The sequence below is a fragment of the Microtus pennsylvanicus genome, chromosome 8, assembly GCF_037038515.1.
Source record: "Microtus pennsylvanicus isolate mMicPen1 chromosome 8, mMicPen1.hap1, whole genome shotgun sequence".
In the NCBI taxonomy this organism is placed as follows: domain Eukaryota; kingdom Metazoa; phylum Chordata; class Mammalia; order Rodentia; family Cricetidae; genus Microtus; species Microtus pennsylvanicus.
In genome coordinates, this window is record NC_134586.1 from 12,479,728 (window position 1) to 12,493,028 (window position 13,301).

Genomic DNA, 13,301 nt, shown 5'->3' on the forward strand with positions numbered 1-13,301 from the left:
TTTTTTTTTTTTGCTTTAAAAGGACTTGCTACATTAAGTTAAATTGCCGTTGAATTAAATGTGAACTAGGTAACAGAAAACATTCGGGGCAGCTGTGAAACTCCCTGGTGTAGCTGTACTCTGATTACTTCAGAAGTGTCTCTATGCTCTTGATTCATTTAGAAAAAGAACCTGTAAATACTAAAGTACAACATACTTTTGGTTTATGGAAAAAAGATGATGTAGAGGAAAATAAACACGGTTTAAAACAATGTTTCCCAGTTGAAGATAAAATTGTGGCAGGCCACTGTTGGCTTCTGCGAGCTCTCCTACCATGCAAGTCATTACTACAGCCTACAGGGCTCAGCTGGAAGCCTGTTGGTGGGCCACCCTCCCTACCAGTGGCTGGCACCACTCCGGCCACGGGGAAAGCTGGTCACCGGGAATGGCGCTTCCTTGTCAGGACCAGCTTGGTACCTGCATGTCCTTGACCAAAATGCGTGGGTCTTATCATGATGTCCGAGAGCAATGGGAGTAGAATGTGTTGCTTTGAGGATGTGCCTCGGGCATCCTCACTAGCAGCTTGTGGGGAGGGTTCCTAAATACCTGGTCCTGGATTTTTCATTTGAGCCTATGGCTTTTTGAAGTATCCTTATTCCTTAAATTCTCTCTCTTTTATTGTTTTTATTGAGCTATATATTTTTCTCCACTCTCCTCCCTTCCTCTCCCCTCCCCTTCTACCTTCTCCCATGATCCCCATGCTTCCAATTTACCTAGGAGATCTTGTCTTTTCTACTTTCCATGTAGATTAGATCCATGCATGTGTCTCTTAGGGTCCTCATTGTTGTCTAGGTTCTCTGAGATTGTGAATTGTAGGCTGGTTTTTCTTTGCTTTATGTCTAAAAGTCACTTATAAGTGAGTACATATGATATCTGTCTTTCTGTGTTTGGGTTACCTCTTCAATATGATATTTTCTAGAACCATCCATTTGCCAGCAAATTTCAAGATGTCATTTTTTTTCCACTTTGTAGTACTCCATTGTGTAAATGTACTACATTTTCCTTATCTATTCTTCTGTCAAGAGGCATTTAGGTTGTTTACAGGTTCTGGCTATGGCAAATAATGCTGCTATGAACATAGTTGAGCACATGTCCTTGTGGTACGACTGAGCATCCTTTGGATGTATACCCAAAAGTGGTATTACTGGCTCTTGAGGAAAGTTGTTTCCTAATTATCTGAGACATTGCCACGTTGGCATCCAAAGGGGCTGTACCAGCTTGCATTCCCACCAACAGTGCAGGAGTGTTCCCTTTACCTCACAACTTCTCCAGCATGAGTTGTCATCAGTGTTTTTGATCTTGGCCATTCTTACAGATGTAAGATGGAATCTCAGAGTTGTTTTGATTTGCATTTCTCTGATGGCTAAGGATGATGGGCGTTTCCTTAAGTGTCTTTCAGCCATTCTAGATTTCTCTGTTGAGAGTTCTCTCTTTAGGTCTGTACTCCATTTTTTTTTTTACTGGATTATGCATTCTTTTGATGACCAATTTCTTGAGTTCTTTGGATATTTTGGAGATCAGACTTCTGTCTGATGTGGAGTTGGTGAAGATCTTTTCTCATTCTGTAGGCTGCTTTTCAGTTCAGGAGGTCCCATTTCTCTCAGTGACTGTACTGCTGGGGTTATATTTAGAAAGTGGTCTCCTGTGCTAATGCGTTCAAGTGTACTTCTCACTTTCTCTTATCTGAGGTTCAGTGTGGCTGGCTTTATGTTGAGGTCTTTGATCCATTTGGACTTGAGTTTTGTGCATGGTGATAGACGTGGGTCTGTTTTCATTCTTCTACATGTTGATATCCAGTTATGTCTGCTTGACTGTCTTAACATCACTTGTAATTGGCCTCCTGTCATTTTGATGTGATGGCTTCAGATGCTGTGTCATACTGTAGTCATCTGTGTGCCTCTACAATACAGTTGCAGAGGAGGAGGTAGGCATGGTTACCAGTAAAGGTATGTGTATTCAGCTTCCAGTACTTTCTAGAAGGAAAAGAAACCTCAGTAACCAAACCTGTGACATTTCAAGTAAGTAATATTGCATATGATGTCTTTCAGTAAGCAGTCTTGTTTATAAGAAAGATAAGGGAGTCAAGAAATACCGTGAGCTTTGTTTGTTTGCCTATGTTAGCCTTCTGTGTACACAAAGGTGTGGTTACCAATGGTCTCTGCCTCTGTGTTTTATTAGTATTCATGACAAGGACAGCTATATACCACTGTCATCCGCCGTCACTAAAATATCACTCACTACTTCCTGCTGACTCAGAGGCAGAAAGTGTACCAGCATTTTATCACTTTAATGCCAGTGGGTTGATCCTAAGTCATTATTAAAAATCTGCCTATTTATAGTTGAAAACACGTCTTTAAATATTATTGTTTTTATGTGTACTTTTCTGAATGTCTTTGTAGATGTGTTTGTGGGTAAGGTCCTGTGAAGACCAGAGAAGGTGCTGGGTTCAGCTGCCTGATATGGGTTCTGGGCACTGTACTCAGGTCCTCTACAAGAGCAACACTCTTAACCTCTGGGCCAATTAACTTGCAGTCCCATTTCTGTTTGGCATTTGACAGACTGAAGGGCCAGTGAGACATTTTGAAAGTGACGGGTTGTAATTGGGGTAACACCTCAGATGTCCTTCAGATCTTAAGTGTGTTCATGCTCTCAGGTGTTGGCTTGGAATGTTTTTGGTTCTGCTGAGCACCCCAAGTACACCGTTCATTTCAGAGGCCCTCTGTTACACTACTTTTAAAATTGTTCTCACCAAAGAGACCATGTTAGTGCTTTCTGTTTTTCTCCACATTGCTTTCAAGACTCTAAAGGTTCTTTCTCTCTGCATGTGAATTATTTGTCCTTACAGCCCCTCTGTTGTGGTTTGTGTTCCCCAGGACAGACTTTGAAATAGACATGAATGTATGGGAAGTTTATCCAGAAGGGCCCTAGGGATCAATCCCGTGGAAAGGAAGGAAGGAAATGTTACAGGGGTGAGGGGGCAACTGGACTACTGTGTAGTGACAGTCAGATCTGATCCCACTGGAGTACAAAGCCGGGATGGTTCTTTGCCACTGCCCACATTCAGGAGAAGGGACCATGCCTTCACATTCCATATGCCAACCTCCCTCAATGGCTGACAAGCCATCGCTGGGAAGGGGGAGAGGGCACAATGTTGGGTGAGGCTGCTGCAAGCCAAGGCTGTTAGCTAACGGCTGCAAGCTGTGTGCCTCCTGCAGGTGGTGTACAGACAGCGTGTAGCTTCTGGGGAATAAGTCCTTTCCTAAATAGGAACCTCAGAGGCTTGTCAGAATGGTGCAGCACACTGGCCTTGGACTGAACCACAGATTCTAGGAATGAGGAAACAGAGAGTAGAGTGGACAAGATCTGGGAGCTGGTGGAGGGAAACAGGGAATCCAGCAACTGGTCCAGACAGCTCAACTGTGGCTTTGATGGTTGTTTTGAAAGTTCTATGTGCAGAAATACAATTTTATGTCACACAAACCTGGTAAAACTCAGTGCTTTATGTGCAAAATGTTCTGTTCTTTATGCAGACAAATTCTGTTTTGTAAATAAACTGACTTTTTCAGATTTTTGTACATCACTGTTTTCTATTCTTTATATTTTTTCGTCTCCCATATCTTTAGTAATTTATTCTTTTGTAGAATCTTCATATCACAAATCAGGTGAATATTAGTTTGCTGGGCATATCTGTCAGTGCTCAAGCACATTGTACTACTTTTCTCATTTTAAAATGTTTATTTATTTTTATAAGTTTTATGCTTATCTCCAGGGACTTTTGCTTTTTGACTGTTTTGGTTTGGGTTTTCTGCTCATGTATGCATGGTCATTTACGTCACTTTGAAATGGTTTTACACTTGCTTGTTGGGGGACAGCCCAGGGATTCATTTGTCATTGACTCCATTTCTAGCATGGGGGATTTTAGCTTCCCAGCGTTGTCATCTCATATAGATGAGGTTTACACTTTAAAACACTTACAGTACAGGTTGGATGTAGCATTCCTCTGCCTTCCCCATTTCTTAGAGGCAAACACTCATGAAACATGACAAAGACAGTGGGAGACTCTTCTGTCTTCTCACCATATTTTAGCTGTGAACACAGCACCTCAAAATAGGTCCTGTTCTATGGACTGTCTTAATCCCAACTTTACATTCCATATGCCATCTATATATTTTTATTTATTTACTTACTATCTTTATTTTCTGTGTATTTTGTATATGTGTAGGTGTGTGTGTGTGTGTGTGTGTGTGTGTGTGTGTGTGTGTGGTGTGTGTGTAAGCCATAGGTCAACCTTGGGTGTTGTTCCTCAGTTGCTACTCACCATGCTTTCTGACGTGGACTCTATCACAGGTCTGGACTTGGGTAATCTAGCTAGGGTGGCTCCTAGGACCCCAAGGATGCAGCTGACTCACTTGTCTTATGCTGGCCTTAGAGGTGTATACTATCATAGTGGGCTTTAAGCAAACAAAAAAATTGACTTATTTGTTTTTATGTGTATAGTATAGTATTTTACCTGCACAAATGCATGTACGTGTACCGCATATATGCCTGGTGCCCTCAGAGGCCAAAAGAGGGCATTGGATCACATGGCACTGGGGTTACAAATGACTATGAGATACCGTGTGGATGCTGGGAACCACACTTGGTTCCTCTGCAAGAACAGCCAGTGCTCTTAACTTCCGAGCCATCCATCTAGCTCCTGTCTGACTTTTACAAAGTAGATTCTGGGGGTTCAACTAAAGTCCTCGTGCTTGCCCAGCAAGGACTTATTGGTTTTGCCATCTCACCAGCCTGTAGGGCACCAGGGCCTCTATGTGCAGTAGAGCAGGCCGTGCACCGTTTGGATGGAAAATAAGGCCAGAAATCTTGTATTGTCTTACTTATTTGAGTAAGTGTTTCAGGAGACGTGTTACCGATTTGCATGCAGACTTGAGTGTTCTTATATGGCCTGACTGTGGCTCCCCACAGCCACAGCTGACAGTGTTTGCTCTGGGTGGACCACTTTGGCCACTAGATCTAGCCTTGACATGGCATCAGATGATTTTCTCTGTCATAAGGAAAGATTGTGTTTTTAGATACGCACATACGAATGTGACTTTGTGCTCCTGAGTGCAGTGAGTGTCCTAGGAGCCCAGAAGAGGGTGTCACTTGCCCTGGAGGTCCAGGTGACTGTGAGCCTTAGGATTTTGATGGTGGGAACTCAATCCAGGTCTTCTACAAGAGCAGCAAGTGCCCTTACCCATTTAGTCAAATCTCCAACTGCCCTGTACACATTTTTGTTATGTTTGCATTTATTTTCCCATGGTTTCGGTGTGAAGCCCTTTTCATTAGCTCACCTTGCCACCATGCTGCCCCTGGGTTACTCAGAAACCCTCAGTTCCTTAGACTCTGTCTCTGCAGTAGGGAAGTGTCCGTAGTAACTATGTCTAGCTTTAGTGCAGCACACAGAGCGAGTTCTTGATCAATGCTTCCCATTGTTGCTTGCCGTTTTGTTAGTCTCCACACCTTGGGCAAGTGCTCTATATTCTTCGTGGTAGCTGTTTCCTTATTAAGAAGAGGAGGAAGTCTTCGTTAAGGCTTGGGAGAGTCCAAAGGAGAAACTCTGTTGAGTATAGCGGAATACCGAAACCGAAGCAGAGTCCCACCCTCTCTGTGCCTGAACCAAAGGTCACTTGACATAGCCCTGAACGAGCGATGCTCTTTCAGCTGTTGCCTTGAAGATCGCTTGGAGGAGGTTTGCCTGGACAGTTCGGCGGAGAGGGTAAGTTGGAGTTTGTGAATATTTTCTTTGCTAAGGATATGTTTCAAAGGCATACTTTTTACAGAAGATGTTTGTAGACTTTGAAAGGTAGGTAGTACTTTTTTTTTGTTTTTGGTTTTTTGGTTTTTTTTTTTTTGTTGTTGTTGTTAATAGGCCCTCTGAGAGGTTTTTTATTTATTTATTTATTTTTTATTTTTTAAAGTCACTTTGACATTCCTATTGGCTTCTAAACCTGGTAAAATCTTGGTGGTACCTTGCTGTCCACATTATCCTGCTCTTTCCCTCCCTGTTTCATCGCTTACAGGCTTGTGGATTTAGAGGCCTTTCTCATGAGTCGTGGAGTTCAGGAAGGTAATCTCCCTGTTCACCTCAGAGCTAAGAAGGGATCCGATGACTGTTAAGTTGGGAACCTTCAGACAGAAAGTAAATCTTATGTGCAAAACACCTTGATTATCCTGTAAATATTAACTGATTTGAATTGTTTGTACAGTGTTAGTTGTACTATGAAAATTTGCTTATTACTCAAATTTAACCTTCATAGGTTGTTGTTGGCTCTGAGCCCACAGAATGAACACAGCCAGATTTCTATGCAAACATTTTCCTTGGGACTGAAACTGTAGCTGGATATGTGTATTTGGAATTTTTGTTTTATAAATCCGTTGATATTAGTGGAGCTTGCAAATGTTTAAATAGTCAATTAGTGGAAGCTTTAAAAGAAGAGCTGTTTTTAAACTATCAAAGCTTATAATTTTGGTATTTTGGTATTGCATTTGAGTTTAGTGACAAGAAGGATTGTCACTGTGTAGAGGCCTCTGTGTGCTTTTTGCTTTTGAGGTTCTATTGGCTTGTCACACTTCATCTGATTGGAGGAAAGCCTTTTCTTCTTGCCCTATTCCCAGAAGTTAAATACAAAGCTAGGATTGATCCTATGTGAAAACAGTATTTACGGGTTACTCAAGGTCTTTTGCATGTAAGATTCGCTTTAGGTCTGTAGGCTCCCAACTATTAATAGTCCTCTGATCCCTTCTTGGCTTTGAGGTGGACAAGGCGATTACACGCCCAGCTGCTAACAAGAGAGCAGTGTAACTGAGCGTTCCTGACAGAGGGCAAAAATCAGTGTCTGCCTGAGTGACTCTGGTGGAGTGGGAAGTCACATTCTCACTTTAAACCATGGTGTGTGTGCGTGTGTGTGTATGTGTGTGTGTGTGTGGTGTTGTATGTACAGAGTGAGCCCCTGCATGTGCAGTTATAGGTACAAACAGAGGCCAGAGATTCCTGTAGATGTCTCTCACTGGAGTGTTCTGGTTCTCTTAGATTGGCTGACCAGTCTGCTCTGGGGATCTGTCTGTCTGTCTGCCTCTAAAGATCACAGGTGCACGCTGCCATCTCTGGCTTTTCACGTGGATGTTACGTGTTGAACTCAGGCCTTCATGCCTGTCTGTCACACTCTTACTCATCGAGTGAAGCCCCCAGCCCCTAAGTGTTGTTCTTTTGAACAGCGTTCTCGCATGTGTTGATTCTCCTGTAAAGGGTCTGTCATTTATTTGCCATAAAGACGGTAGACATTCCAGTCTTTGCTCACGTGACCTTGCAGTCATGCACACCGCTGTTCAGAGCAGAAAGAGGGTGAGGCTCCTGGGGATGTTTATGGTCTGATTTGTTTTTATCTTGGTTATAAACTTTTGTCCAAATTCTAAGGCAGATGTCAGTGGCATGTGGACTTTAAACTCCCTGTATATTCTGAGAAAGGAATGTAAAACATTTTGTTCTTTGACCCAGCCCTTCTCCTCCTTGTAGGAGGACACGTGTGTATAGCTTGTGCCTGAGTTTGTTTAAAAGAAGTTTCTGTTTTTCAGCAACTCATTATGGGCACTGTTTTTCTCAATTTAACTTAAGTAAACTGTGTATTGGAGGAAATGACCAGATACATGGATATCTGTTGAGTCTCATTTCTAGTTTAGCAATTCTAAACTGAAGTCTGTAGAGACGTGCCTGTTAGGTCACAGTCACTTTGTCGCTCGTCCGTTGAGGTCAGTATGAAGTGTGTGTGTGTGTGTGTGTGTGTGTGTGTGTGTGTGTGTGTGTGCCTGGAGGTCAGACAGTGTAGGGTATCATTTTCTCTCTGGTGCTATCCACCTTGATTTTTCTGAGACGGGATCTCTCGCTGGCCTGGGATGAACAGATTTGGCGAGGCTGGCTGGGCAGTGATCTCTGGAGAGGATGGCTGGGCATTGATGTGTTGCCATCACAGATCCATACTCAGCTCTTGAGCATACAGCTGGGAGCTGAACGCAGGTCATGCATTGATGACAAGCGTTTGACTCACCAAGTCTTTGTCATAAACTCCTGTAAATTTCTAATTTAAATGACTAAAACGTTTCAACATCTTTTTTTAATGATTTGTTTGTTCTGTTTTTTGAGATAGGGTTTCTCTGTGTAGCAGCCCCAGCTGTCCTAGCACTTTCTTTGTAGACTGGGCTGGCCTCGAACTCAGAGACCTGCCTGCCTTTGCCTCCCAAGTGCTCGGATTAAAGGCGTGAACCACCATTTACCAGCTTAAAATCTTACTGTGTCTCCATGTGGGTTTGTCGTATGGCTGCAGTGCCTACAGAGGCCAGAAGAAATGAAACTAAACAGATTGTCCATGTATTTGGCCATTTCTTCTAATACACAGTGGGCATTGGGTGCCCTGGAATTAGACTTATATGGAGTTGTGAGTTGTTGGTTGTGGGTGTTGACAACCAAGCCTTGGTCCTCTGTAGTAGTATGTGGTGTTGATTACTGAGCCATCTTTCCAGATCTTCGTTCCCGCAATGCCACACCCACCCCATGTTTTAGAGTTTATTTTTACATATAAGGTGTGTGTGTGTGTGTGTGTGTGTGTGTGTGTGTGTGTGTGTGAAAGAGAGAGAGAGAGAGAGAGAGAGAGAGAGAGAGAGAGAGAGAGAGAGAGAGAGAGGCCTTTGAGCTGTATGCATATAGAATCTTATGCTCAGAATAGGTTAACTAGATTTAGAAATGAGATTATACATAACTCAGTTTTAATTGCAATATTCTAAACCATCAGAATGATTTGTAAGCTAATTTTATTCTGTAATTAGCAATATTAGATTGACCAGAATGGCATGTGAGTTTCTTACATTTGCTTTCGAGCGCATGTCAGCATTGGTCTATGAAGGCTTTGGTTTAAGAACATGGCTGTACATTTTCTTTTTATATTGAATTTTTTCTTTTTTATTGTTTTTAATTGAGGTATATATTTTTCCCACTCCCCTTCCTTCCTCCCTTCTTTTTGTTCTCACCCTTCTCCCTTCCTCCCATAACTCCCAATTCTCTGGAGCTGTGGATTGTAGTGTGGTTTGCTTTGCTTTATATTATCTATCCACTTATGAGTGAGTACATACCATGTTTGTCTTTCTGGGTTTGGGTTAGCTCACTCACGATGGTTTTTTTCTAGGTCTATCCATTTGACTTCAAATTTCATGATATCATTGTTTTTTACAGCTGATTAGTTCTCCATTGTGCAGATGTACCACATTTTCTTTGTCTATTCCTCAGCCGAGGGGCATCTAGGTTGTTTCCGGATTCTGGCTGTTAGGAATAATGCTGCTGTGAACACTGTTGAGCAGGCCTCCTTGTGGTATGAATGTGCATCTTTAGGGTAGATGCCCAAGAGTAGTATCACTGGGTCTTGAGGTAGATTGATTCCCCATTTTCTGGCAAACCTCCATACTGATTCTAAAGCAGTGGTACAAGTTTGCACTCCCACCAGCAGTGGAGGAGTGTTCCCCTGACTCCACCTTCTCTCCAACATAACCTAGCCTCTGTATTTTTAGTCTTAGTTATTCTGACCATTTTCTTAATTATTAAAAGAACATTGTGGGGTGCTGGGATGATGGCTTAGTTAGTAGAGTGCTTGCCTAATGAGCATGAGGATTTGAGTTTGGATTCCCAGAACCCACATACGAGACTGGCCATGGCAACACAAGCCCGTAATCCTGGCAGCACAAGATGGGAGGCAGACGCAGGAGGATCTTGGGAGCTAGCCTGGCTACCTAGTGACATTACAGGCCAGTCGGGGAACCTGTCTCGAACACAAGGTAGAGGGCATGAGGATCACTGAGACTGTTCTTTAGCCTCCATGTGTGTATGTGTACACACACTCATACCCACATGTATGTAGACATACATGAACACAAACAACATAAATACATTGTGTCAGATATTTAGATGTAATTCATACTAATACTAAATTTGCTAAGATTGTGTATAAATCTACAATTTTCAAGTCCCTACTTACGACTATCATATTCATTACTTTCTGCCATCGTTTTCTTCTTTTTAAAAACAGCTTTCTACAATATGCAGATAATTGCCATGTAGTTCACAGTTCCATGTGATCTGCTAGGCTAAACGGCATAGTCTGCATTGGATAGAGCAGCGCTCATCAGTGTTGAACAGGAAGCCCGGGCCTGGGCTTGGAAAGCTTTCCCGCCGCTCTGTCTTGGCATTCCCAAGACTCAGAATGAATCCTTTCCACTAACTCAGAGCTGAGATTCCCGGACGCCAGCCCTGCTTCCTTCTCCCCACTTTCAGCTCATCCCCCACTTCCTTCTCCCCACTTTCAGCTCATCCCCCACTTCCTTCTCCCCACTTTCAGCTCATCCCCCACTTCCTTCTCCCCATTTTCAGTTCATCCCCCTCAGGCAGAAAGCTGCTGTGGCCTTGTCATTCCACCTGTGTAAAGATCATGGACTGCGTGGCTCTCTGTCATGCGTGGTCACCTGTTGTACTTGCTTGGCCTTTATCCTATCCTCCACCTCCTGCCTCCTTTTTCTTATTCAGCATCTCTCATTTGTAACCAAAGTCCAGCTCTATCTCACTGTCTGCTGCCCACCGCTGTTGGGTTTCTCTTGGTCCTGTCTCCCTCGACTGGGTCTAATGCTTTCTGCTCCTGCGTTTGCTCCCTGTGTCCTATGCTGTGTTCATTTTCGTGCTCTCTCTGATATTTTGCTCCTCCCGTGTTAATTGACTTTAAACAGCTACATCATCTCACTCTTGGTTACTCTGATGGGTTGTAGGGGGTTTGGTCTGATGTCCCCCGTGTTGCCTTGCATGGAATTTTTCACCCATGAGCCACTGAGTAACACACACTTTGCTCTCCGCTGGAGTGGATGTTTGAGGACTCATCTAAAGAAATACAGAGTGACTTTCTGAGTTATGGCTGAAGCCACCAGGACTGCGGTTGAGAATGGCTTCAGATCTTGCCGTGTGGTGCCTTGGGTCTCTTTCTAGATAAAGGCCAGGCAGAGAGGAATTGGGAAGTCACCCAGGCCGTGCAAGCCCTGACCACAGCTCTGACACACAGGACATTTCCATGAATTCATAGTGGAAAGAAATAGGGCTAGGCTAGAATGCTGGTTTGGGGAAAGAGATTGACATCATGGATGTAGTACTTGCCTTGTTGCTTGACAAAATGCCAGAGAGACACAGTTAAGGAAGAAACGGGGACTTCGCTTCAGCTCATAGTTCAAGGGCACAATGCATCTCGACTAGGAAAGAGTGCCGTGAGGGGAGAGGCCCTGGCTGTGGCAGCAAGGCCCAAGGTCCATCACTCATAAAAGACAGGGTTGGCCCTGAATCAGGTGTCGCCCGAGCTGAGGTCTCCATGGGCCCTGAGAGTGCATGTGGGTTGTACATTAACAATCACGCCTACATTATCACATCCTGTGCCCTCGGTGACATTGCTGACCTCATCAGGCAGGGCAAGAACTGAGACTGATCCTGATCCAGACACCCAATCTTGAGCTTCCCCAGGGGCTTCTGTGTCAAAGGTCAGGACACACGGCAGAGTTGGGATGGGTCGGTGAGGGAAGCTGTAGACGGGAAGAAGTGGTTGTGTTGGAATGGACGTGGGAGGCGGTGGTGGACAAATGTTATCTCAGTGTGAGAGTGAGAGGCTGCTGGAGAAGGGCCTCCTGCCCAGCCAGGAGCTGATGTCAGTGTGAGACTCTGGACAGGGGACCAGAGGCCACCAGCGAGAACAGTGCTGTATGTCTGGAAGAGTATTAGGCTGAGAAAATCAGAGGGGAGAGCAAGAGGTGCGGACAACATGGGCAGAGCCATCTGAGAGCTTTATGTACAGCGATGTGTCATACATGCAGTGATGGCCCCAGAAGATTATGATGGGGCTGAAAGTTCCTGTCACCTGGTCCCGGTGGTGACAGTGGTGTGAGCAAGCCTGCTGCCCTGACAATTATCATAAAAGTAAAACACAGCCAGGCGTGGTGTTCTGTTCCCATAGCTCTAACAGTGATGATGCTGATGCGGGAGGGCTGCCCAAGACTGAATCCAGCCTGGGCTCAATAGCAAGATTCTGTCACTAAAAATATCAAACCCCAACTCGACAGTACAGTGCAGGTGATCGTATACAAAGCTGCTTGCTATCAAATGATTTAACTGCTGTCTGTATCTCTGTATTAAGCCTTTCACAGCCCCGTGGAGGGCACACCTTCTGGCTGTGTTTGTATAAGAAGCGTTAATGAAAAGGCAGCCTCAGGTGGGTCCTCATGGGGACACACAGTCCCATGCCTGTTGCTGTCTGTCAATACATTTAAGGGGACAAGACTAAGGGACAAAGAGGGTGATATGGGTATTTTGACCCTCCCCTACCACCAGTGTGTTTAGTAAGAGACATTCAAAAAGCAGAAACAAGACCATGGGCAAAGCTTATAGGATAGGGATACAGAGGAACATTTTTATAAAGCTGTATAGTGTGTTTTAGGGTAAATGTTACCACAAGAGACTCAGAAATTTAAAAAAACTAAAAGGTTTATGAAATAAAATGTTAAAAAGTTATAATGACTAAGGTTAATTTATTATTGAAGAAGGCATTTTTTTTTAAATGGTGGGAGAGGAGAGACGGTTCAGAAGTAAGATTTCACTGTGCTTCCATAGGACCCAGCTTTGCTTCCAATCCCAGGTGACTGATTGGCCTCCATAGGTCCAGTCTGGGGCTTGATGCCTCTTCTGACCTCCATGGGCCCTGCACACATGTGGTTCACATACGCACATACGTGCAAGCAAACATGCATCTACAATAAATACATAAGTAATGATTAAATGGCTGAATGAATGAGTGTGGTAGCCTAGTGTGGTATATGAAGCCCACAGCGAGGCACAGCGATGGCCTCTTCAGACCCAACCCCCGGGCGACTGCCCCAGAACAAACCTTTCCTACATAATGATCACAATATGACTCCTTTCAAATCCATGTGCTATATTTTTAGTGTAACCTTTTCTCTGTTTAGATGTATTTTGGCATAAACACTTGCCAGTTTAGTGTGGTGTAGGTTGTATCGCCTGAAGTGTGTGCGTGCACTCGGGGTTGTTCACAAAGCGACAGGATCCACTAACCTACCTCTGGACAAGCAACTGTGCTTAAGAAGTTTTCCTCTTTATCTTAATTCTGTGTGTCACTATGTGATGTGAGAACAAATAGCCA

General features: G+C 43.9%; 1 protein-coding gene across 2 annotated transcripts in view; it reads left to right on the forward strand.

Annotated features, from left to right (window-relative positions):
- The window catches only part of Eps8 (EGFR pathway substrate 8, signaling adaptor), a 182,314-nt gene that overhangs the window by 73,417 nt on the left and 95,596 nt on the right, over nucleotides 1–13,301 (forward strand). Inside the window, exon 1 of one of the 2 annotated variants that reach the window (XM_075982461.1) lies at nucleotides 5,661–5,797. The exons of the other annotated variant lie outside the window; for it this stretch is intronic. The gene's annotated coding sequence lies outside the window, so the exon portion shown is untranslated. Of the gene's footprint in view, nucleotides 1–5,660; nucleotides 5,798–13,301 lie in introns of those variants that run through there. 2 annotated transcript variants of the gene reach the window in all.